Here is a 15,394-nt window from a genome sequence, read left to right as displayed (position 1 = left end):
CCAATTAAAATGTGTCCTTAATTGGAACTTTTGAATCCCCCTGCTGAAAATAAAACATAGTTTTGTTTTGTTTTCTCGTCTTGCCGGTGATAGCAGCAAGAGCAAAACATCAAAGCAACTACGTTTGTTTAAAAAAAAAAAAAAAAAAAAATCACTGGCATAATAATATTAGTTTTACTTATCAAGTAAGATGTCTGCCATGAATATTGCTTCCTGGTTTACTTAAGCCCTTGCTTGTCATCATTCCTCAGCACACACACAGAGAAGCTGTTGGTCCTGATAGCCAAAATTTGTTCTCTTCAAGGCTGCGTGCCTCACACAATATTTCACTTTACAATTGGCGACCCTATTTTACTCCAGATAATACAAAGAAATGGAAACTATGTGATTCACTGTTCGAAACGATGGGCCCGTTCAGCTATTTCAGCAGCTGGAAACTACCGTGTTTTCCGGACTATAAGGCGCACCGGACTATAAGGCGCACCTTCAATGAATGGCCCATTTTAAAATTTATAAGGCGCACCGGATTATAAGGTGCACCATTAATGCATCATGTCAGATTTTTAATCCAAATCAAATCATTCTCCATTTTATCTTTTTTATTTCACTTATGATTGATTTCATGACACAATGCTTCGGGCCAGTTTAAATTTGGGAATTTGGTCCATATATAAGGTGCACTGTCAGCTTTTGAGAAAATTTTAGGCTTTAATGTGCGCTTTATAGTCCGGAAAATACGGTACTAGATTGATCTGACTCACTCAGCTAGAGCAGATTTGCTTTTGACTTTATATGCTCATAAATAAGCTATTTTAAATGAAGAGATTATGAAGCAGAGTCAGGTTAGAGGACAACACAAATAAAGATCAATTCACTATTCAATACCAAGAATGTTTAGAAATTCCATTCTTCTGTAAATGATGCTCATGGCCACAAGTGTGCACTTGAGTTTGACGTCAAGGATCAGAATACTCAAAACTATATTTATACAAATCATTGCACGGAGAAAGTACAGAGCTCTGCTGAGGGAAAGGCAGGATGATGAACTGATTGCAAGTCAATCACAGGGTAGCAAACATATTCACTCACATCAAGACAATTTTTAGTCCATCATTTAAGTTAGGTTGTCTCTTTCCGGTTTAATCTTTTCTTTCGCAGCTATTTTGTTGAAATAGTGCTTCCTTCCCAGCAATTCAGCTCCCCCATTTTTCACTCTGCTGCACATTTGAAGTGAGTCCAAATGTCAACACTTGTTTTTCCAACCCAGCCCTGTGGTAGACATCATGTACTTTTGCCGTCAGCGTGCCATGTTGGCAGAGATTCTGACGGCGAAGATGACACAGTTGTTGTTGTGCCGTATGTGTGGGAAGACAATTCAGGCAGACAAGGAAAGCAACGCTGCTGGTCCAAAATAATTACGGAATCAGGGTTCACCTTTACATAAACTCCAAACAACCTCCTGGAACAGATTGCGGTCAAGTTTTGAGGGAACAGTGCTAAATTAAAGCGAAAAAATGAACAAAAGCCAAAATTTGAAACATGCAACATGAAAAATTATCAAATCAAACAAAGGGTAAAATTAAGCCAAAATTTGGAACATGCAAGATCCTCTCAATGCTCATTTTTGTCACGGGCCGCATTGTAGTCAGTTTCCTTCGGAGGGCCATTATGAACAAATAAATGTATGAAATGTATCTCATATAAATTACTAAACAAACTGACAAATAATTCAAAGCAGACTAGTGGAAACTTTTCAAATATTTTCAAAAGATGATTTTTTAAAGCGAAGACAATTTTAATAATGACACATACATTTGATGTACAATTTGTCTTCGCGGGCCCCAGGCAATGCCGTGGCGGGCCGTATCTGGCCCCCGGGCCTTGAGTTTGACATCCATCATGCTCTATTTGATCAAACTACCCAATCAAATCAATAACACATTAAGACTTTAATTAGATGAACAAAAGAAATTCTGTAAATTTAAAGTTTCTGGCCCTTTGGAATAACAACCGCCCACTCTGCCGATCTATTCCCTGATATGGCTGCAAAATGGCCTTTATAAGTCCAATAAAGCTTCAGTTTAATAAGTATAATCCGTCCCCAGGTTTGAAGTTTAGAGCCTGGCAATACATCAGCGTACCATCGCTATTGCTGAGCTGTAATTGCATTGCCGGTGGCTTAATTGTTGCGGTGTATGTGATCATTTGGAAATGATCCATCACTTAGTAGTGTAATAATGAGTTTCCAATGGATGGCTGAGTGAACGCAGCCTCCCTTACTCCCAACAGAGGGAATTGGTAACGCACCGCCTTGTACTACATGTTGCGATGCCGCTGAAAGAATTTGTGTACGCCGCTATTACTCAGTAGGCAATTTTGATTAAATGGCTCTCGGTCCCGGACGTACTCCAATCTTTTGAGAAGGTACTCGATCTGGATTGCGTCTGTTTTACTCACACAGGTTATTATTATTATTATTAGAGCAATCTTGTTGTGTTTGTTTTTTCATTCAAGAAATGCATACTTTTTAACTGGGAAAAAAAAAGTGACAGAAATATATGCATCCTGCCATTTCTGGCACTCCTCATTTTCAAGCTGCATTTTCATCACGACTAAATCCATGCACCGCCACCAAATTTAGAAACCAAAGCATTTTCTTCTTGTTTTAAATGTCAACCTGCAGTTGATTATGCACTTTTATGCAGCTTGTCAAAATAATTTAAAGCACTTGAAGAGCAAAGGTTTAAAGTTCCTGTTTTTGAAAGGCAAAATTACCATAATAAAGACCTGGTTTTTTTTTTTTTTATTATTTATTAAATCATGCGAGGCTGCTGTCATCACTCAGCAGGTAATTTGCTCAGTATAAGTGGTTGTAAAAAAACAAAAACCTGATGTGGATTGTTGAGCAAAATAAAGGAGAATTTTTTGATATGACAGGCAATGATGGATGAGATGTCAAGGTACAAACGCCAGAAAAAGCTTTCAAGGCACTTGATGCTAGCGCGACATCCCTTACATAACATTTAAAAAAGTGAGGAAGGACCATGATGGTCGATGTGTACACCAAACAAGCATACTTCAGTGAAAACTGTGCTATGGTGGATTTGCTGCAAGATACCGTATTTTCCGGACTATAAGGCGCACCTAAAAACCTAACATTTTCTCAAAAGCCAATAGTGCGCCTTATAGTCCGGTGCGCCTTATATATGGACCAAATTCCTAAATTTAAACTGGCCCGAAGCATTGTGTCATGAAATCAATCATAAGTGGCCCGCTGAAGACTATGAATCATGAATCAGAAAGACTACGGATCATTATTTTGTGATTATAAAGTAATTTGCTGCATCTGAAGTTGAAATAAAAAAGATAAAATGGAGAATGATTTGATTTGGATTAAAAATCTGACATGATGCATTAATGGTGCGCCTTAGAGTCCGGTGCGCCTTATATAAGGACAAAGTTTTAAAATGGGCAATCGTTGAAGGTGCGCCTTATTGTCCGGAAAATATGGTAGTATGATTTCAAAATCCCCAAATTCATGTGCAATAGGAATATGAAAAACAACCAATGTTTTGCAAGCAATGTTGTCTCAGCATGCTCTCACAGTCTGTAATTAGTTCGGAACAAAAAGAAAGGAACACCTGACAAAAAAAATCATTTCACTATAGCTGTGATTAGCGTTAATGTTCCGATTCGTTGTACCCTCCGTAGCCCAATTTCTTGGAACAGGTTGACCTGCATGACCATTGCTCATATTTGACCACCCATATAATAATAGTTTTTTCTTCCTGTCAGTTGTTATTGTTAATAAACTGTACATAATAGGAATAACCGGAAAGACAGAGCATCTGTTTATAACAATCCTAGACATCAAAATCACAGAAAAAAGCTCTAAAATGATTGAACCACTGTATCAAATTACAGATTTCTATCATCCTAAAATATGATTTTCCTTCTCGTTCAGACTTCTCTGACAGCCTGAAATTGCTTTATTATTCCCCCATAATCTGTCAAATCCCTCAGCAGCGGGAAACTCATCACCCATCACTGGCTCTTTGTCTGGGAGGAAATAAAATGTCAACATTTCTTGGGTGACAGAGTTACATAATCACGCTCTTCTCAGCTGCATGAGCAACCCAATAAGGATGGAGCGGGGGAAAAAAGACAGCATAACTTTTTTATTGACAGTTTTATTGAATCACATTACACTTCTTCAAAGGGCAGTCAAAATTGAAATATAGTCACATGACTCTGCAACTAGCTGCCAACAAATCCAAATATAAATCCTGAATTTACTTTTGACACAAGTTTCCAAATTATTAATAATCAACAGTGCTTTTTTTTAATTAAATGCTTGAAATGAAGCATAGCATGAGTTCCGGCCAATAATCTCAAACTCAGCTAACAATGGCACCGTATGAAATGATCCAAAGTCAGCTCACATCTTATCATTACACAGTTATTTCCCTCTAATTGGCTGAGCTAATTTCTTTTGCCACACACCATTGGCTAATATCATGCAAGGTTTCCATTTTAAGCTGTTTCAGTCTGCCTTGTTTACCAGAAGCGATTGTGCTTTAAAAGTTACTTGTTCAAAGTTTGCCTCTTGCTCCCCCACTCCAAAAAAATAAATATAATAACAATAGTTACATCATTATCAGGGGAAGAAAATACAGCTGGCATTAAAATGAAGCAAATGAGGACTATATTTGCTCCGTCTTTTATTGTCTTCATCATTACATGCCGCATGTTGAATGGGTATAATCAACCTGCCATTTATTTTCCTCCCACTCGGCAAAAATAAAGTCAATTATAATTACATTACGGGACATATAAAAGTTTAGAAATGCCAGTGCCTGTTTAATGTAGAAATAATGTAAAAGGGGTCAGGGCAACTTTTCTTGAGATAGTTGATCACACACTAATAAGTTCCTCCAGGCCACTCAAAAGGTAGGAAATAAATAATCAGATCCGATGAAGGCATTAACGGAAATCTAAAGGGACATTGAATCCTTTCTCATTATGTAAGAGAAGAGCCTGGAGCCAAGTAAAAAAAAAAAATCAATATGCCAAGGATCCTCTTTAAAATGACATCCCGGGGAGCTATGTATTTCTCATCTTCTCGCTCATCTCGCTGACCCCAATTCTGACTAACAGCCACTTGCGTGTATGACTCCAGTGTAACTATGCGGGAGATCAAATCAATCACAATTGTTCGACAGCGTATGTTTTGCACTTGAGCTTTTTTTTTTTTCCCTGTTGCTATTGTATGTTGCCAACTGTGGCAAGATTGCGAGACAGCCCTTAACCAGTTATTTGTAGCGAAAGGTGAATAATAATTCTTGTTTCTACCAAAATGACCGTCTGACTCATTTATTCCTTGCCGGGTCAAAAATGGATCTATGACGTCTTTAGCAGTCAATGGAAGTGAATGAGTTAACACAAAAAAAAAAAATTGTTTATTTTGAATGTAATGTCAGTTGAAAAGCTTCAAAAATTGTGATCAACAATTAGAATCTAAAGCTTTAATATTGGTTCAAATTATCCAGATTTTAAAATGCTTTATTTATTTATTTATTTATATTCAGTTGCTATCCTGGATCACGTATTCTGAAATAATCCAAATTTTCGCAATCCAGGATCCGGTGTTTTACTTTTATGCTAATATATCAAACCAATATTGGATTAACTCACCCTGATTTGAATACACCACAATGTGTATTTTTGTTTTGTTTTTTTATGGAACCCCCCCCAAAAAAAAGAAACATCCACTACTATTTATGTGGAACTAATCCAATGTGCAAAAAAAGTTTGGGAAATGCTGTGCTCAATCAAAACATGCATACGCCGCTCGAGAAGAAGGAATTTCATTCTGGAGAAAAAAAAAAAAGCTTAAGCGCAAACCTTTACCTTTTATTTACCGCTCCTCAATTAACTTAATTGCACTTGCAGGTGAAGAAATTGAGCACACGGTTCAATATCACCATGTTTGTTCTCTTCCAGAGACCTTCCCCTATGTCCCCCATGATGATGACAAAGCCCACCATCTTAATTAACTATGAAATATTTCCCCCTCTAATGACTACGTGTCTTGTGGTTTTAATCCCATTCATGCTTCCCACAGCATTGCAAAAATATAAAAAAAAAAAAACCACATTCCAGTGACCCTTTTCATTTTCACCTTGTTTGTTGGTTTGGATTTTAATTAGCTAGCTGATGGTGAATTGTTTTTCTGCTATTTCTGTGCAAAGCAGTTTGGTGTGTCCTTGGTCACGGTTACCATGACAACAGCACGGACGCAGGCAGGTGGTACGTTTGCTTTTCATGATATAGATTGTCCTTATTTTATCTGTTCTGGCCAGGGGGATTTGAAGGCTTCTGACTTCTCAACAATATGATTGCTTGGCACAAATACGTTTTGGGGATGGCATTTGATCAGCGTTCAGCCTTACCTTTTATTTACGATTCATAAAAGCCCAATATTTTTCAAGCGACTGCATTAGTTAAAGAATGTTTAATAATGTAAATGAAATTTAATTGGCAACAGAACTACACCTTTGGCAAAAAGGAGTCCCTATGGAGGGTGTAAGTGGTTACGTCGTGAGTTTTCAAGTGTGCTGACACAAATTCCATAAATCATTTGTCTCAACACCAGCCTGGAGCAAAGTAACACATGCACAGTTAAAAAGGTGTTATGGAGGAGGCACACAAAGGCTCGATTTAGACCGTCCTGAAAACAAGTGGACATTAAGCACTTCACACGTTCTGTTCAAATGCGGTGACATGCGAGTGATCAGTTTAACCTCGCCTCCACACTATTTAAGCGTAAAGATATGTATCAAAGCAAAGCTGAAATGTGAGAATACTGCACCTCGACTGGTGTGAATTTAAAAAGGCAGTCAAACAATTGAAATCAATTTTGTTGGTGACTCCTTCCTGTTCTCTTATTTATTCTTTTCAGTGCCACTTTAAAAAAAAAAAAATCACCCTTATTTTTCATTTCAGTTATATCCGCAATCAAGCGACATCCTATAATTTGCCTCGATCCAGTTTTAGTATTCTATGAAAGACATTTAGATGAGGATGATGTAAGTGTGGAAAATGTGAATGACGAGATAGGAAAATCAGAGCTGTGGATTTTTTTGGGGAGGTATAATTAACTTTGAGTCACTTTCAGTTATGAGAAATCAGAAATGAAAATCTTTTTTGAGACATCCATAGAAATAACAAGTCTCGAACATGTTTTCCTTCCTAGCCTATGAAAACTATAAATACCGTATTTTCCGCACTATAAGGATTATAAGGCGCACCTTCAATGAATGGCCAATTTTAAAACTTTGTTCGTATATAAGGCGCACCGGATTATAAGGCGCATAGAATAAATAACTCAACGTTGCTCAAACATGAATGCAATCACAATATAGTAACACTCGAAATAGTGAAAACAATATATCAATAACTCAACGTTAATATCACACAACACACAAAATAAACACGCAAAGCTCACTTTAATAAATTAGTCCTCATCCACGAATCCATATCGGTCCATATATGAGGCGCACCGGATTATAAAGCGCATTGTCGGCAAATGAGAAAATTGGAGGTTTTTCGTTACGCCTTACAGTGCGGAAAATATGGTAATAGAAATATTCGATGTGCCTTCAACAACTACGGGACTCAAAAACATCATTATTGCAAACAGTTTCATGTTCACATGCGGTGATTAAAGAATATCAGACTCATCCAGAGTAAGTCAGATTTACCTCAGCGGGGAAGAAATGTGATTATGTGGCACAAATCGGCTCACATCTCACTTCTAAGTTGTTTGCCTTGATGCATCCGTTATCTTTTTCTCAGCTGTAGCCAATGCTAAACCTTAAAACGTGCCACACTGTCCAAACCTAATAAGCCATCATTGAATGCAAAAGTGTCAGGCAAGAACTCACTATCTTCGGATTTTTGATAGACTGATGATATCTGTGTGCGTTGGACACTCCCCAAAGGTGAAAAGATAATCAGTAGGACGCAGGAATCAGTCTGACATCACGATTCATCCACTACTTCCTCTCATTAGCACACCTTTCAACCGCGACATATAGATGACATTTTAATATAAATCACAAGTATTAACATTTATAAACACGGCTTTTACGATAGTTCCGTAATGAGATGTTATAAATCCCAAGGCCACAGTTCACCATGCCAGCAGACACATAAACCGCAGTGAGGCCCTTTAACAAGGACACAAGGCAACGATGCTCCACTCTGCCATCCCACAGCAATATCATGCGACCCACCACAGTCGTGAATTCTGCTCTATTTTATAGCGGGGGGGGGGGGGGGGGGGGGGGGGGGGAGTGGGGTGTGCATCAAGGTTGTTTGTAATATTTGGTGTAAAATGGGTGCCCAGTGTAACGCAGTCAAGCTTAGCTTTGCTCCCAACTAAATTTTGGATGGGGTAGAAGTGAGCTAATTAAACAGTGGGGCTGATGGACACTGAGATTTTGAAGGTTTAAACAACAAAAATGCAATGAAGCTTACCGTATTTTCCAGACTATAAGGCGCACCGGACTATAAGGCGCACCTTCAATGAATGGCCCATTTTAAAACGTTGTCCTTATATAAGGCGCACTGGACTATAAGGCACACCATTAATGCATCATGTCAGATTTTTAATCCAAATCAAATCATTGTCCATTATATCATTTTTATTTCAACTTCAGACACAACAAATTACTTTATAATCACAAAATAATGAGCCATAGTCTTTTTGATTCATGATTCATAGTCTTCAGTGGGCCACTTATGATTGATTTCATGACACAATGCTTGGGGCCAGTTTAAATTTAGGAATTTGGTCCATATATAAGACGCACCAGATTATAAGGCGCACTATCGTCTTTTGAGAAAATTAGAACGACCTCCCCACCTCGTTTACTTGCCGATTAACTCAAAGTACTTGTGGTTAAAGCCAAACTGTGGCCAGGTTTCTACTTTGTGGACCTGGATTTGACATCTCTGGAGCTCAAGAGGAATGAACAAACCATTATTTTATTTTATTTTTTAACTTTTTCACTTTAAGAAGTACTCGTGGGCCTCAGGGCACAACAGTACAAGCTTCCTAGAATTGTGAATTGTGTCTTTGAGGAATATTTTCAGCCACAAGAGAGGAGACCACAGCCAGTAAAAATGGCTGTGGTCTAACCTCTTCTCACCGGTTTCTGAGGGGCATCATTGGCTAGATTCCAAGTGAGCCTGAGGCACCAGCTTTTGTGCAAGTGATGTGAAAGTCAACGTGAAAGTAAGGTAGGACAAAAAGGCAGGACGTGCCACAGATTCCTGGAAGCTCCAACACCAGGGAAATGAGCGAAGGAAACTTGTAGTGTCTTTTAAGAATTTTAAATTTTGGCAGCACGGACAAAGGCAGTTAGTCACTTGCAGTTTGGATGGAGGGGCTTTGGCTACTCAAAATAGATGGATGACAGATGAAATATAATTCATAAATGAACTTGGTTCGGAAGTAGATAACGACTAAATCATCTCACTTTCGGCAACCTTGTTCATTTTGCTCATGTGGCAAGCTGAGATGCCAAGTCAGCAGAACATGAATATTCATACACATATGTCACAGTTGTGTTAGTTTACCGTTTTAGCAATTGCTAACTAATATAGGTGTGAATTAATTTTTTTTGCTTGCTTGTGCTGATTGACAGATGAGTTGCACACTCTTGATAAAACTGTTAAAACAGCACAAAAAGACGGTTGGCGGATTATTTCATTGCTGTGGCTTTGGAAACTTTGTTCATTTGCATTTGTGTCACGTTTGGAAGGAACAAGCCAGCAAAGTCTTCATCTGGGCTAAGGTCTGGTGACATTCGAACCTTTCTGCTCCCAAATTATGGAGGTACAGCCTCTGATAACCTTGCCGTGTCGGGTCAAGTGTTATCTTCATGGAGATTGGAATTTCGTCCCCTATTGTGGAAATACGTGATTGCCTCTGGTTGCAAAAATCTCATCTCGATCTCTCTGCACTGCCTCCAATGATGACAAACCTTATTTTTACAGTGAGGGAAATGTGGACCCATACCATACCTCTGCATCCCCCAAAAGATGTTACTGTATCAATTCAACATTCAGCAAATGACCTTAGCATCCAACTACTGCAGGTAAAATCTTCACTTCTACATTTTTAGTTTGTTGATGAAAATGTTATCAATTTTAGTTTTAGTCGTTTTCATTGCCGTATTTTCCGGACTATAAGGCGCACCTAAAAACCTCCAATTTTCTCAAAAGCCAACAGTGCGCCTTATAATCAGGTGCGCCTTATATGTGGACCAATATTGAGCCACTACAGCAGGCATGTCCAAGGTCCAGCCCGTGGGCCAGATGTCATATATGGACAAACTTTTAAAATGGGCCATTCATTGAAGGTGCGCCTTATAATCCGGTGCGCCTTATAGTGCAGCAAATACGGTAAATATAATAACCTTTTGTGTATACCTTGCCTTAGGCGTCACGGATTATCGGCAGTCATGGCAGTGTTGTAATGTAAAACTCAGTGAATGAAAATTGTCTACATTCGTGCCATCATCTTCAACTCCTTTCCTTGTTTACCTTATTGCTCTCATACCGCTGTACCCCTAATGTTCTTTTTTATCAAACACTACCTAATGTTATTTTGTTTTGAGCACGCTTGCAGGTAATTTATATAACTCGGTAAATACACCCAGGCTTTATCAGACTGAGTTGTGGAGCTGCGTGCGTGTGCGAACCAGGCCGGGAGCATTTTGCTACACTTTCGATGTGATTTATTCACAATGACATTCGCATTAGAGCTGAATATTGTAAAGAAATAAAAGTCAAGTCGTGTAGCTACAACCCGAGCTGAGCAGTGTTGTCCCTGTTTGGGTCATGCGGTTTAATGCAGCTCCATGTCTCACTACTGATTGCTTGTGATACAAAAACGCAGAGGTACTGGGACAATCAATCCTCCAGCATGAGTCTTTTTTCTGTCATAACACATGTCTGATCCCATTTGTCAACAGGACAGACATGCTCAGATTTTAGGGTCAGAGCATCAAAGAAGGCGTTCAAGAAAAAAAAACAATCCTCCAGGCACTCGCTACTCACTTGCAACATTTGTGTGTTTTGCGTGAGGTTCACAGACATGAAAGGTCAACACGGTTAGTGAGTGATGTGCTTTGGACTGTCGGTGACAGTTATGGTAATGAGACCAAGACAAGACAATCAAAATATGACCATGCATCCAAGCAGTTTGCTGACTTTTCTTTATGGAGCCTAATCCACATCGGCCTCAATATGAAAAATATTGGATGGATGTACTCTACATCAGGGGTCACTAATATGGTTACCAAGCTCATGGCCCGGTTTTGATATGTATACATGTGTATGTATTTTTATATATCCAAATATCTGTACGTATGACCATACGTGTGCGTATGAGTATATGTATACATATGTATACATAGTGTATACCGTAAAGTTTGAACTATAAACCATGACTTTTTTTGGAAATTTTGAACCCTGAATCACGAGTTTTAGCTGGTGCGGCTTATAGTCAGCTGCGTCTTATAGTCCAAAAATTAGGGTAGATATGTATATTTCCATCCATTTATTTTTTTCCATTTATATTTATTTTCTAAACCGCTTTCCTCCACGTGCCGGAGCTTATCCCAGGCGACTTTGAACCTACGACCTCCACGCTGTAAGGCGAACGAGCTAACCAGTGCAGCACTGTGCCGCTCTATAGTTATATGTATATATGTGTGCGTAGATTTTTTATTGTAGATCTTCGATGCAAGATCAGCCTCCTAATGTCAGCCCATCTTCTGCTGCGTCTCCTTTTTACGGCTTTGATGCACTTTTAACGAGGTTAGACGTAGACACATTTTGGGTCGATGCCACTTGTGTGCTGTGCAGTGGGTCGTAGTGGCGCTCCAGACAAGGTTTGTGCTCTGCACCACATAAAGGAAGCCGGTTTTACTCTTTGGGTGAGTCTGAATGGCAAAAATCTTTCCTGGCAATACTTTTGTGTTTGTTTTGAAACGATACTTCTAGTCCAAACATTTATTTAGCCTTCTAATTTGTCCCATTTCAACACAAATGGGGATGGATTTTAAGTGTCTGTTATCGAGAGCTATCTGATGCTTGCTCATCCCCTTTTTTTCCGTGTCTGCTTCCCTGGATGAGTTTGTGGAGCAGCCGGCAGCAAATAGATGGGAACAGACGATAGTAGCTTTTCCATGACCTTCTGGCCATTCGGCTCATTTGACTTTGATGTTTAAAGTAGACCAATAAACTGAGGCATGGCTGTGTTTCAGATTAGTCCAAATTATAAACTCAAAATGAATGAAGCACTGAGGGAACAATGACAAGGTGTTTTTGCTTCAGAAATGCTCCTGTAACACCACAGTGTCACCTACTGGGTGCATGTGGGTCCTGCTGAATGAACAGATTTTATGAATTAGCAAAACTTGTCATCTATGAACCAATCACTTTGATTCAGACAGACTAGAGGTAGAAATGATATAAATATATGCACACCCACGTTCATGCAGATAAATGCATTTGATAGTCCTTTTTTATTGTTATTACAAAAAATAAATCATAATTGCTTTTGCAAAATTCTGTAACGCAAAGGATGCTCAAAGAAAAAATATATAAATAAATTACTTATAAATTAATTAAATAAATACTGTTTTTACTGATTATTAGGTGGAGTTGATTGGACCCCTGAAGTCAAGAGAAGTTAAAATGTATTATTTTTCTACAAATTCAATTTATTTGCATAGAAATAGTTACAGACTGTTATTTTTTGCATTAGAAAATTAATGACAATGAAAGTCATCTGTTTCAGATGTGTGGATATTGTTTTAAAAGGAAGTTCGGTACCAGTTACGATACTTACCAACGAAACTATACGGTTCAACGAAATCCAAATGACCGTCAGAGCACTCAGAATCCTTGTGTTGGTATAAAATTCTGTGTCAAGCAAACCTTTAGCAACCCCCTGGATTCATATCTACCCTGGGTCATTCAGGGGTCATAGGTGACATTTTCGCTAAACGGATGTGCGAAGGAGACATTCAGTGCTTTTAGCAACGCCTGTGGCGGACAGCAGGGACGGAATAAAGCCTCTGGCCACAAACGACTTTCATACTTCCCATCCATCAATAAACCACTTTATCAACAAGTGTCAAGTTGGAAAAAAGTATTGGGACACCACTGGTTGAATATAAGCGTATTCTTCTCTTCGAATGCTTTTTTTGGACACACAGGCCTTTATTATGAGCCAAACTGTAGATTTTCATTAGAGGTCTTAGTGGACAGTGTATGCATGGGGTAATGCCGAGATAGCGTTTTAATGCTATTTACTTGCTGTTTTATACGATACTACTTTATTTATATTGCGTATTTCACGGCAGCTGTAACAAAGCTCTTATTTTCAACACTTTCCCCTCCCATTTACTCAAATCGTGTGATCAAGTAGTTTGCAGTGCCGCTGTTAGTTTGACTAAATTGGACTGTTTCTTCATCCATCACTATTATAGCACCAATGGGAGCCCATGCGGTAGAGCAAGCTGAGCAAGCAAGCACAATTCCATTCTGATACTTATTCCCTGCCATCCTCTTCATTAGGGCTTCAATTCATGATACAATAAGATGTCACTTAGCTAAGGAGATGCGTCAGGATGTCTGGGGTCCTCCTCTTTCGGATAATGGCTGAAATTGAGGTTAACCTTTTTATCCACCCAATTGCCTCAGAGTGAAGTCTGACATCCAGCTGTCATACTCAGATTGCTGAGCTCATCAAAAAAAAAAAAAAGACCTGAGTGCAGAGAGTGCGTTTTTGACTAATATCGACTTATTTCTGTGTAGCTCCATGAGCACTGGAGAGGATAATGTGCAAGAAAATCAATAACCCTTCCGGCAGCATTAACAATTTTTCCACTTGAAAGGAGAATATATACATACTGCTGGATTCTAACTTTATCTTAATGCAAGTGTGTCATAAGTTTTATAAGAAGAAAGTTTTAAAATAGAAAAATAGCAAATAGCTACCAGGTTTTAGGTGGTCACCATGTTTAACAAACAGAGTGAGAATAGAATGATGATCATTTCACCGCTTCATCTCCTGCACGGCAACAGACTGAAATAACTACGACAACACGCCCTCGGCCCTGGCAGAGGAATCAATTATGTATGCGGACTTTACAATTTGTCACATCATGTCTTCATTTCCATGCGTGCCACGTATTTGATCTTCTTTCAGATGGAATAAAAAGTAAAGGAGAGAGATCTGAGTGGATGGATCTTCAGAAGATGGAGAACACTAGAAAGACTAATGAACGCATCTTTGTGCAGCAGCGGCGACTCCAAGATGGCGGTGAGTTTGTTCCGCTTTCAAGAGCGAGGTGGTGGTGGTGCGGTGTGGGTGGATAGTGCTGATTTGTTAGTCTAACTGAACTGATGCAACTACTTTGAACTAAGACATATGGCGCAGTGTCACACTCATGCCTGGAAATGATTCCTATTTTATTAACAAAGGAAGATGGTATAAAGGCAAATCATATAAAAGTGAAAAAAAAATCCTCAAAAGCGAATAGGACTGAAAGATGAATAAATATGAATCAATTTGTTGGTGATAATTAAAAGGTCAGGATTTTGGGTCAGGTCGGGGAACCAGCTGCAAGTAATCATCATCATGATCTTCTTCTGCCTTAAGCCAGTCTTGAGCTCCATCAAGTCGCCATATCGACTTACACTGTCATCGAGTCACATCCAGCTCAAATTCATGCACTCATGTCTTGATCTGAACTGATCCTCGTCGTTCCTACTCCTGCTTTGCACGCTTTGCCTCTTGCAGCTGCGGACCTCATCTCGGAAACCTGTCCGCATTCGACTCCCCCAGTCCTTGCTGGAGTCAATAAATCGTCCCCATGTCAGCTCTTGGATCCTCTAAAACTTCTAAAATGGTAAATTTGTTTCCACTGCGTTTCAAACAATATGTTTCATGTTTTGACATACTTAAAACCATTCGCAAATAATAATGGAAGGTTTTTTTTCTTAAGTGCAACTTCACCGGAAAAAAAATCTTTAGGTTCCAATTGGTCATGTTGAATATATGACAATATAAGATTAGATTTTTTTTTCCCACCTACGTCTAATTACAAATCAATTAAGATTTGAACAGTGGGACCAAAAGCCTTAAAGTTATTAGCGCTTTAAATAGAATAAAAAAATAATATTGCCCCAACCGTATATATGTTCTTAAAGTGCTGCCCACGCAGGTTTCTCGTATAAACATTTATCCATCGTGTCCTCTGCTGGAGTCGGAGTGTGGGGGTGGCAGGAGAGGAGCCAAAGTGTATGT

General features: G+C 38.9%; 1 long non-coding RNA gene across 11 annotated transcripts in view; it reads left to right on the top strand.

The window, feature by feature from the left end:
• LOC148381711 (uncharacterized) overlaps positions 1 to 15,394 on the top strand; it is a 99,520-nt gene that overhangs the window by 73,882 nt on the left and 10,244 nt on the right. For 8 of the 11 annotated variants that reach the window (XR_015854343.1, XR_015854345.1, XR_015854346.1 and 5 more), the window contains 3 exons: positions 10,066 to 10,166; positions 14,294 to 14,407; positions 14,888 to 14,996. This is a non-coding gene — a long non-coding RNA (uncharacterized LOC148381711). The remainder of the gene's footprint in view (positions 1 to 10,065; positions 10,167 to 14,293; positions 14,408 to 14,887; positions 14,997 to 15,394) is intronic. The other 3 variants (XR_015854348.1, XR_015854344.1, XR_015854351.1) reach the window with 2 other exon arrangements.

The sequence above is a fragment of the Syngnathus floridae genome, chromosome 19 (genome assembly GCF_059516105.1).
Source record: "Syngnathus floridae isolate MCC-2025c chromosome 19, RoL_Sflo_1.0, whole genome shotgun sequence".
Classification (NCBI taxonomy): Eukaryota; Metazoa; Chordata; class Actinopteri; order Syngnathiformes; family Syngnathidae; genus Syngnathus; species Syngnathus floridae.
This window is presented reverse-complemented; position numbering and strand designations above follow the sequence as displayed.